The sequence below is a fragment of the Aotus nancymaae genome, unplaced genomic scaffold (genome assembly GCF_030222135.1).
Source record: "Aotus nancymaae isolate 86718 unplaced genomic scaffold, 86718_ANA_hifiasm-v0.15.2.pri h1tg000041l, whole genome shotgun sequence".
In the NCBI taxonomy this organism is placed as follows: Eukaryota; Metazoa; Chordata; class Mammalia; order Primates; family Aotidae; genus Aotus; species Aotus nancymaae.
In genome coordinates this window covers 42,959,823-42,971,971 of record NW_026988455.1, presented here as the reverse complement: position 1 = coordinate 42,971,971, position 12,149 = coordinate 42,959,823, and positions in this window count along the sequence as shown.

Genomic DNA, 12,149 nt, shown 5'->3' with positions numbered 1-12,149 from the left:
GATTTTCTGAAGAATGTAACAAAGAGAAACAGTAGTGTTTCTGAATTGCCTGCTGAGTCAATAGTTATGTGTAATTTAGAGAGCTTTATAATTTAGTAATGAAAACAGTGTATGCATGCATTTATTCTCATTGTGATGCTGATCCGACTTCAGCTTGCTCTCACTGGGTGAAATAGAAGCTGTGTAAATCTGACCAGGCTTCAGGAATCAGACAACTCTGACCATATCTGGGGAGGTTCTGGATTTGTTTGGATCTAGAGTGGGTTGTTGGAGAATCATTTTTCAGACAAAACATAGCAGCTTGCTAATAAAAAAGGATGGATGACTGTCGGGCAATTTCCAAAGGCTAAGCTTCAGATTCCTATTCAGCTGGAACTGGGAATGGAATACGTGTAAATGAGAGAGTTTTAACTAGGATGGAACAACCAAAGATTTGCCAAGGGGCACTAAAACTAAGAAAGTGCTTCAGTTGTTGAAAATAATTTGTTAAAAAATCAACTTCATTGAGGTTTTCATTAACTAATTAATTAAATTTAATTAAACATAATTCTTTTGAACATACAATTCAATGACTTTTTGACTAACACACAGCTGTGCATTTAGAACAACTTTGCCCTTTTTGTTCTGACAACCTCCAAACCTTCATTACTAATCAAGATAAAGACAGTTTTTATCTCCCCCAAATTCTTCAGTCAGTCTCCACCCACCATTCCTGGTGTGAGGCAACCATTCTCCTTTCTGTCACAATAGATCAGCAGGGCCTTTTCTATAATTTAATAAAAATGGAAGCATGCAGGATGTGCTGTTTAGTTGAAGAAAACATTCACCAGATATAAAATTCTTGGTTACAGTTTTTTCTTTCAGCACTTTAAAGATGTTCCATTGTCATCTCACTTGCACAGTTTCTGATGATTTCTGTGATAATTCTCATACTTGTCTCTCTCTGTGTAATGTGTCTCTTTTCTCTGGCTTCTTTTAAGATCTCCCTAAATGATTTGCAGCTCTGTGTGTGTGTATTTATGTGGTTTATATAGCTTGGGATTTATCAAGGTTCTTGGATCTGTGGATTTATGATTTTCATCAAGTTTCAAACCATTGCATCTTCAAACTTTTTTAGTACCTCAGTGTCTGCATCTATGAGATAGAGATAGTGACTGTGTCTATTTGATAAAGTATTATTTAAGATAATGCATATAATTGTCTTAGCACAGTATTCAATGTGTAGGATATGCTCCCCAAAAATGTCTGCTTCAGTTGGATGTTATATAATTAATTGTCACAAACTGATCATGTTTAAGACTGAAAAGGGGGCACTATTAATATTCACGCTGCCGCAGGCACAGACCAAGACTGTTGCAGGCAAACTGACATATATGGTCATATATGAGAATAAAAGCGGACTGGTGTAGCTTTTATTTGTAACTTGGGACATAGGTTCCTGCTCCCCATTCCCCTTTAAGGAGTGAATTTGCCTTTAAACTGGAATGAAGGGACCAGGATTGTAGCTTGAACCATGACACCAAACAATGGTACTGAACAACCTCTCTGAGTCTCAGTTTATAAAAAAAAAAAAATTTAATTACCAGACTTAACTTTTTAGAGCAGTTTGTTGTTTATAGAAAATTGAGCAGATAGTACAGATGGTTCCCACATACCTCTTTCATTCCTCACTCAGTTTCCCCTTCTGTTAACATCTTGCAATAGTATGGCACATGTTTATAATTTGTAGACCAATATGGATCCAGTATTATTAACTAATGTCTATGGCTTACATTAGGATTCACTCTTGTGTTGTACATTGTTTGAGTTTTGACATGTGTCCACCATTATGGTGTCAGACAGAATCGTTTCACTGCCCTATCAATCCCTTCAGCTCCACCTGTTTACCTCCCTTCTCCAGCCCCTGGCGACTACGGATCTTTTTGTTGTTTCTACGATTTTTGCCTTTTCCAAAATGTCATAGAGTATACAGCTTTTTCTGGCTGCTTCTTTCACAGAGAAATACATATTTGTTTCCTTCATATTATTTATAGCTAAGAGTGCATCTCTTTTTATTGCTGAATAATATTCCGTTGTAAAACTGTAACACACAGTTTGCTTTTAATCTGTTCACCTTTGGAAAGACATCTTGGTTGCTTCCAACTTGGAGCAATTATGAATAAAGCTGCTATAAACATTTCTGTACAGGTTCTCACGTAGACATAAATTCTCATTTCATTTGGGAGAACACCAGGGGGCATGGTTGCTGGATCATACAGTGAGAGTATGTTTAGATTTTTAAGAAACTGCAAGACTGTCTTCCAAACTGACTGTCCCATTTTGTATTCCCACCAACAATGAATCAAAGTTCCTGGGGCTCCAGGATCTCAAAATTCTTGTCAACATTTGGTATTGTCAGTTTTCTGGGTTTTAGCCAATCTACTAGATATATAGTGGCATTACATTATTGTTTGAATTTGCAATTCCTTAATGACATATGATGTTGAGCGTATTTTCACATGAATACTTACCACCTGTACATCATCTTGGATGAGGTGTCTGTTCAGCTGCTTGTTCATTTTTCAGTCGGGTTGTTGCTTTCTTATTGTTGATTTTTATGAGTTCTTTTTACATTTTCAATACAAGTCCTTTATCAAATATGTGTTTGCAAATACATCAGATACGAGTTTTGCAAAAATACAAAAAACTGAAAAAAAAAACCAGATATGTGTTTTTGCAAGGGCAATCTGTGGCTTGTCTTTTTATTCTCTTGGTCCTGAAATATTTTTATATCCCACCATCTTTCTGGGAATCCAATTACATCTATATTAGACTACTTGATATTTTCCAAAGATTATTGAAGCTCTGGTTTTTTTTTCAGTCTTTTTGCTTTCTGTGCTTCAGTTTAAATAGCTTTGATTGATTCAGCTTCAAGTTCACAAATATTTTCTTCTGCACTCTTCAATTTGCTCTTAATTTCATCCAGTGAATTTTTTCCCATACGTGGAATATTTTTATTTCTAGAGTGTCTTTATTTCTGTTGGGGTTTTTTATATTTTTAATTTCTCTTCTCAGTTTTATGTTCCTTTATATATTTGAACATATTTACAATAGCTACTTTAATAACCTAATATCTGCTAATTCCATTATTTCTATCATTTTTGGATCCGTTTCTATTGACTGATATCCTCCTAAGTTTTGTATCACATGTTGCTGCTGCTTCTCATGCCTAGTAATAATTTTTTTTTATTGAATCCTGGACATTGTGAGTTTTGGGATATTGAAAGCTCTGTTAGGGCAGGTGTGGAGTAGACTTTAGTCCAGGGCTACTTCATTTTATTATTAAGATGTGACTCTTCTGAGGTTCTATCAGATGCTCTGTGTAGGCAGATCATTTTGATTGATCAGAACTTCAGCATCACCCAGGCCTGTGTGAGCTCTGGAAATCATTCTGTTTACAGTTCCCCAGTCATTCTTTGCCTGACCTAGAGGAATTCCACCCTATAATTGGCTTAGTTTAGCAAAGAACTTGAAAGGAACCCTGAGCAAATTTCTGGAATGTTTTCTCTGCCTCTAAGATGGTGGCTTTGAACTTCAATGTCTGTCTCTTCCACTCATGATTCTATTGTGCTCTGCTTAGGATCCCCCACCCCACGCTGCTTTCCAGAAGGTAACACTCCAGCCAGAAAGCAACTCCAGACAGAAAGCCAGGGCAATCATGCGACTCACCTCATTTATTTCCTTTTCCTGCAGGATCACAGTCCAGTGCTGCCTGATGTTCAATGTCTAAAAACGGTTATTTTGTATATTCTGTTAAGCTTACAGGTTATGGTGAGAGAGTGTCATTCCAATTATTTCGCCATGGTTGGAAGCAAAGTTGCCAATGTTAAATATTTTTTCAATTATGCAATCTTTTCCCAGCTGTGGTTGAGAACTTATTCTAGCTCTGAGCCAGAAAGACCTAGGCAAGTGGGGTCTCTTCTCTGGGTGCCACACTTTAGAGGACCATACCAACACACACATGAATTTATTAAGAGCACACAGACAGTGATATCTCTGTTAGTTGAGATCTGGTACTCGGCACTGACTCAGCGGGACCCATAACTCAAAACGCACACTTTGACTTAACTGATCAGGCCCCAGGGAATCCATCTTTACATCTCTTGCCTTATGTTTCTGAATCAAAATTGTTGCAAAATATGACTTCATTTGAATGCCATGCCAGATTGGGCTACTGGTGATTTCAGAGAGACACTGCTTTAGGGTGCTGGGAGCATTTGAATGGTGGAAGTACGTAGTGAGAGAAAAGACAAATTAACTTGTCAGATTCTTCCACTCAGACAATCTGAATATAGTAAAGTCTTATTGATCATTTATTATTTGCCAGTAGTGCCAAATGTTTATTTTCTTGCTTCTGCTTCTGCTACGATTTGGGGTGCCAGAGGTACTCACACACTACTGTAGTAGTTGCGGCAGTTGCGTGTAGCAGCTAAGGAATGCTTGGAAAGATTTTAAAAATTAATATTTCTCTCAAATTTGCATACATGTAGAGATAGACATAGCATGTGTAAAGTGTGATGCTGATGATTCACTATCCATATAGAAATTGAATACTATGATTTTTTTTTTTCTTAGACGGACTCTCGCTCTATTGCCCTGGCTGGAGTGCAGTGGCATGATCTCAGCTCACTGCAACCTCCACTTCCCAGGTTCAAACGATTCTCCTGTCTCAGCCTCCCAAGTATCTGGGATTACAGGTGCCTGTCACCACGCCCAGCTAATTTTTGTATTTTTAATAGAGACAGTGTTTCACTGTGTTGGCAAGGTTAGTCTGGAACCCCTGACCTCAGATAATCCACTCACCTCGGCCTCCCAGAGGAGCCTAGAATTTTGCATACATTAAATTTTATTAAAATATTTATTGGCAAATAAATTTGCAAAAAAGTAAAATTTATCATTTCTGCATTATTTAAACACCTTTTTTTTTTTTTTTTTTTTTTTTTTTTTTGAGACAGAGTTTTGCTCTTCTTACCCAGGCTGGAGTGCAATGGCACAATCTCGGCTCACCGCAACCTCCGCCTCCTGGGTTCAGGCAATTCTCCTGCCTCAGCCTCCTGAGTAGCTGGGATTACAGGCACGCGTCACCATGCCCAGCTAATTTTTTGTATTTCTTTTTTTTTTTAGTAGAGACGAGGTTTCACCATGTTGACCAGGATGGTCTCGATCTCTTGACCTCGTGATCCACCTGCCTCGGCCTCCCAAAGTGCTGGGATTACAGGCACGCACCACCATGCCCAGCTAATTTTTTGTATTTTTCGTAGAGACGAGGTTTCACCATGTTGACCAGGATGGTCTCGATCTCTTGACCTCATAATCCACCCGCCTCGGCCTCCCAAAGTGCTGGGATTACAGGCGTGAGCCACCGCGCCCGGCCCTTAAACACTTTTATTAATACTTGATATGAAGCATAATTTGTGTATTGCTTTCTAATTTAATAGAAAATTTTGAATATTTCAGTAGAAATGCAATTTTAAAAGCATGAAAACGTTTAATTTTTAATATTCAATTAAAATTTTTGATACGATATATTCAAGATTTGTGTATTTACAATAAATTATATTTTAATATTTTATATCATTGGGAATGAGTATAGGTTGAAATCATGAATGTAGAAAATACAAAAATATAATTCAGTTAAGTAGCTGAAAGGAAAAGCAAACGTCACATACAAGGGTGTGTATCAAGGTAGGGGGATAAAATGTATGTTAATTAACAGTTGGTTGATTTGAGTTGTAACTTTTAAATGTTTACATCTACAATGTGAGAGGCATCCTTTGGCCTTTAGCCTTGGACCCCATGAATATGATGGGTAAGCTTGAAAGACAGGGATGGAAATGAAATCTCGTTAGTTGAGAGAGGGTCCCATTGTGTGTGTGCTGGGCTCAGACTTGGGTGGGTGTGGTGGGTAGTACAGGAAGACTGATTGGAGAATGTCTCTCTCCAGAATTGCTAGTTATGGCTCTGGTTTAATTGTTTGCTATCACCAGTGGTGGTTCTGTGGTAGAGGTTGAGAGGAAGAAGGCTCAGCTTGAGGACAAGATTGCAGACAGCAAAGGACTTAACTGCAAGCAGGATCACTGAGGCAAACATTTGTTTATACAAAAACGTCAGAGGCATTGGTGGTGGTGTTTGGGGTGGTGGGCAGAGCAGACAGGAAATGCCTGCCCTACCTGCTCTCTGGAGGTTCCAGTGGTACAGCGGCACCATTGGATACAGGCCCCCAGAAGCCAATTGTACTGGATTCCAGGGACGCTTCCGACACTGGTCAGGATTGTCCCAGGCTCTGAGTTGGTGAAACACATCACTGATTCCAGCTCAATGGAAAGGGAGGAAAAAAAAATGAGGGATATTTTTAATCTATCCCATGTGATTAAGAATAGCATTTGTAGTAAAGTCATATAAACAGTTTAGTCAAAAACACCTCGCCAGGCATGTCTCCTATGACAAAATTGATGTTCTGTCTGTGACCCGCTCTGCTGGGTTACTGCAGCTGAACCAAGATTGATGGTGTGTTGTCTATGTGCCAGTAGCTGAACTAGGGACTGAGAGAACTTTGGTCAGGAGAGAATGGCTATCAGTGTTGAGTGGGCTGCCTCCACTGTGAGAGAAAGTTGTGCCTTTGAGAAATAGCCACTGAAACAAATCAGAGTTTTAAAATAACCATGTGGGACTATTCATTTGGCTAGCAGAGAGTGCATGTTTTTTACCAAAGTGATTGCCATCCTTTGCAAACAGTGTCACCAAAGCCCAAATTGATGATTGCCTTTCCCGAGGTGAAACATTAGTGCCAGTCACAAATCAGCCAAAGACCATAAAGGGAGGGGCTTGTCGTTTTCATATCTGTGTCTCCAGGACCTAGTTCAGTTGTTCTTAACCCTGGAGGCACATTGCAAACATCAGAGGAGCTCTAATGCCTAAATCCCATTTCAGACCAATTAAATCAGAATCTCTTAGACATTGGGTGCTGGCACATTCCATTTTTTTAAGTTTCCCAGGTGATTGTAACGTGCAGTCATGGTTGGCATCTACTAGGCCAGCTATCGAGCTATCAGTTATATAGTAATTGCTCAATAAACATTGAGTAAACTAAACCTGGCATAAGTACCTTTTGCAGATTCCACTTTAACTTAGAAAAGGAAAGGATGGCTGGACACAGTGGCTCATGCGTGTAATCCCAGCCCTTTAGGAGGCAGAGGTGGGTGGATTGCTTGAGCCCAGGAGTTTGAGACCAGCCTGGGCAACATAGTGAGATCCCATCTCTACCAAAAAAAAAAAAAAACAAAAATGGATGAGGAGAGGACTGTAACCTTTTATTGCCAAACTGCAGATAGAACTAGAGCATTTTATCTGGAGGTATAGTCTCATGGCCATTAAAAGGATGTGTGGGGTGATTTCAGGCTCTTTGAGGAAGTAGCAAGGTGATAGCCCAGGGCTGTGATGAAAGCATTAGAATTTTCAAGTTGTACCACAGTTGCACATTTTGTAGAATGAAAAATATCTGTTCAGATTTGCCAATCTGTGCATTTATCTCAGATGCAGTTTCCTTGGTACCTAAAGGAAAGTGTGACCTAGGGTTCCTAGCAAAGGGACAGGAATGATCATTCTCTGTGTGCAAAACAAAGCATAACTCCAGACCACTCAGTTCTAGGAGGGTTGCATTTGTGCCAAAATATAGGTCTGGATTTAAAGGGGGCCTCTAATTTATATACTTTGTATTTGTTGAAGACCAAAGAATTATATAGGAATTTGTGCACAAGATCAATATTAACACATTGAACTAACATTTCTAATGCTAATGAATGTATTGGGAGCAAATGTTAATGGCTCTTACTTTTCCTTTCTCTTATTCCGTGGGTAGGGGAATGAGTGTCTACCTATGCACAGATGGCTACTTTCGGTAGTATTTTAAATTACAACTGGTTCTTTATGGGAAGTTTCCTAATTTGGATTATTGTCTGTGTATAGCTGAGTCCAGGAGTGGGCCGAGTTATAACTATCAAAAGGAAGAACAGTACACTAGTGTTGCAGTGTTTTTCATTGTTACTTTGTACCCTCTAGTAACTTGTCTTAATAAAAGACATGCTTGAACATTTTTGGGTTGCTTAATAACTTATATAAGCTACTTTAAGTTATAAAAATCATAAAAGAATGAATGGAAAAATAGATAGATAGATGGATGGGTGGATGAATGCCCCAACAACAGATACCGTAGACACCTGTGACTGCCCCATGATACGTTCTGGGATGCAAAAGTGGCCCATCTTAGTTATAGATTCATTCAGGTTTTGTATGCGGAGAAGGAGCTGTTATCTAGCCATTGATAGGGAACCTCATATTGACACCACTTAATGTAAGATTATGTTCTGTTGTGGTCATCAGCCCATAATTTCAGATGTTTCTTGTGTCCTTGTGTCTGTAATGGACAGCAAAGGTAGAATAAAATGAAATGTTTAAAGTATATCACAGCAATAGAAATTATTTTTTAAAAACATACTACTTTATCTTTCATTGTCTTTACCGCCTTATACATTTAATGAACAATGACAAAGTTTTTTTTTTAAAAGACTGCTGCCACTTGTAAGATCAGAAAAGTGTTACTAAATCCTGATAATTTTAGAGATAGAGACCTGGAATTATCTAGACCACTTTATAGATGAGGGAACTGAAACCCAGAGAGACTGATTTGTCTTAGACCATGCAACAGCACACACAGAACTGGGGCCCAGGTGGAATATAACCAGTCAAGCTTGATCAGGAAGCAAAGCCTAATGGGGCCCCTTATCACATACAGAATTGACAGAGTCCTATTTTTCTCTACTATGAATAGAGAAAATCTACTTATCAAGGCAAAGAGATATGGGAGGTAGGAATGGGGAGGAATAAGAAGTTGTGGGAAAGGGACGGTAAATGCTTGTGTTTGCTAGGAGTGAGCATAGCTGTAGCTGCAGATAGTATCTTTTCGCTAGCTGTGGGCACTGTCAGGATTTCACTGGGAATTGGCCACTTGGGAATTGATAGCGTTCTGAACTTAGGTTTAGCCCCATCCTATCACTTGCAGAATTGACTTAAGGTCCCTCGATTCTGTCCTTTTCACTAATTGACCCCTTAGCATGACAACACCACCCTTCTTGCTCTGATAGTAATCCCACGACTTAAGTTGCAAGTGGTCCCCACTACAGTGTACCATTTCAGTCAGTCTAGTTTTGCAGCTGTCTCTAGGGCTCAATTTCTAGTCCAGACATTTTAGGAAAACAATACGAGGGATGTTCAAAAAGTTCATGGAAAATGTGTATTATGGAAAACTTATGCATGGCTTTCAATGTCTTATTTTGCACCAGAATCAATTCATACTAATTTGTTATAACATGTGAACAGGATGTAGCTTGAGGCTAAAAAGGATAAGACATCAGTTTGAAAAGAGCCCATATAACAGCAAAATGAGTTCTGCTGAAATTGAAGCAAAAACAAACATAAAATTGATGATGAATCTTGGGAGAAAGAATGGTGAAAGCATTAACAATTTACAAAAGTGTATGCCTCAAAGAAATCAGCAGTTTACAAATGGATAACTTTTAAGAAGGGTCGAGATGATGTTGAAGATGAAGCCCTCCGCAACAGACCATGCACATCAATTTGCGAGGAAAACAAATCATCTTGTTTGTGCCCTAATTGAGGAGGATCAGCAACTAACAGCAGAAACAACAGACAACACCATAGACATCTCAACTGGTTCAGCTTACACTCTTCTGGCTGGAAAATTAAAATCGAGCAAACTTTCCACTTGATGAGTGCCAAAATTGTTGCACCTAGAACAGGGGCAGAAAAGAGCAGAGCTTTCAACAGGAAATTTAAACAAGTAGGATCAAGATCTGATGCGTTTCTTTGAAGAATTGTAACAGGAGATGAAACACGGCCTTACCACTACGATCCAGAAGACAAAGCACAATCAAACCAGTGGCTATCAGGAGGTAGAAGTGGCCCAGTCAAAGCAGAAGTGAACTAACTGGTCAAGAGCAAAGGTCGTGGCAACAGCTTTTTGGATGCTCAAAGCATTTTGCCTGTTGACTTTCTGGAGGGCCAAAGAATGATAACATGTTCTTTTTATGAGAGTGTTTTGAGAAGGTTAGCCAAAACTTTAATAGAAAAACATCTGGGAAAGCTTCACTAGAGAGTCCTTTTCTACCACAACACTCCCATTCATTTCTCTCACCAAATGGGCAATTTTGCAAGAGTTTCGATGGGAGATCATTAGGCATCCACCTTACAGTCCTGATTTGGCTCTTTCTGACTTCCTCCTGTTTCTTAATCTTAAAAAAACAATCTTTAAAGGGCATTCATTTTTTGGTCAGTTAATAATATAAAAAGGACTGCACTGACATGGTTAAATTCTCAGGACCCTCAGTTCTTTAGAGATGAAATGAATGCCTGGTATCATCGCTTACGAAAGTGCTTTCTTGGCCTTCATGGGGCTTATGTTGAGAAAGTTTATGGTTTTTATTTTTATCTTTTAATTCAATTTTTTCCACTAAGTTTTTGAAGTCTCCTCATAAAAGTAACATGACAAATTAAACATCGATATCACAGTGATGGATGATAACAGCATTCCTCAGCAATTATATTTTACAGAGTCTGCAGAGAAAGGAAAGAGTGAATTATTTCATACCAATTGATATGTTACTAAGATTGACTTGAATGGGATTTTATTGCATTGTCCACATGCAGGCAAGGTCGGGGAGCTTAGGTCATGTATTTGTAAGTATTTTTAACCTAGGAATTTGCTGCACGAAGAAGGGGTTTTTTGGTAGTGAAAGTGAGTTTGACTGGGAGTCTGAAAACACGGGTTTGGAAGCCAGTTATGCTAGGAGGGAGTTGTCTGAGGTTGCAGTTTCCCCCTTTGGGCCTCATTTCTTCATCTGAGTAATCAGATAGTGACACTAGCAAGCCTCTGGATTTTCTTTTGGTTCTAACACTAACTAGTATGTTATGTTTCTAATTATTTCTTCTGTCCTCTTTTTCCCCATACATAGATCCCTGATAGCAGTATGTGGAGAGGGGAACTTGCAAGCTAGCCAATGCTTGGGATTTAAGCACTGGGCTATTTATGACTAGTCCACCAGCTGTGGCATCCTTCACCAGGCTACTTCCTCTCTCGGACTTGTCACCTATAAACCTCACTGAGCATGCTCATCATTCCTTTTTCTCTTGAAAAAGCCACTCACTTCTAAGAGACTTCAAATTCTTTCTCCTGAACCATAGTCTCTCCACCCTCTAGTAAGGGAGACTCTGGTACAAAAATTTCTCCTTTCTGTGCTTAGTACCTAATTCTAGACCTCAGTCTGAAGACACATAGAGGAAATTGTCTACTTGGAAACCTGTCAATGTAGCCTCATGAGACTAGCCATATTTTTATTTGGTGATTTTGATATTTGAAACATAGAAGATAACTTTGAAAATAATTTGACACTTTAAATTTCATTTTTTGTTCCAAAAAAGCATCTAGTACATACAAACTTAAACTTTTAGAAATACGCTGCATACGATCAGCTATCCTTTCTGCTGATCTTTACGCTTCCATAGTTCCTTGGGCTCTCTTTGTAATGGGATGCTTTGGTCCTAGAGGAAGTCTTTTACCCAGGAAATGAAAGTCTGCTGTTTTCTCTGACAAGCTTTATTCTGTGTTTCTTTGGGATAGATTCCTGAGTCATGTAACCAGTGAAAAAATGCCAAGGTCTTTTATTAAAATCTCACTGGAGTCTGTGAGACATCAAAGAATTGCAGCAGCATTAGAACATTTTCTGACCTAAAAGGGTTCGACTGTTCTAGAATCCAAATCCTGTCTCTACAGATAATGAAACAGAACCAACCAGAAAGGTCAAGTGACTTGTCGGGGTCACAGAGCTTGCAAGGAACACAGCAGGAGAAGTAAAACATTGGTCTCTTAATTTTTAGCACACACATTTTTAGGAGGTTGGGAAGGTAGCGTGAATGGAACAAATCCTTTTGGTGACTCCATGCTCTAAGGAAGTTCATTTTTCAATGTTGCATTTTAATGTTTTGTTGTTGTTTTATATTTTAACATTTGTTATTGTTTTATCTTTTAACAAAAATTT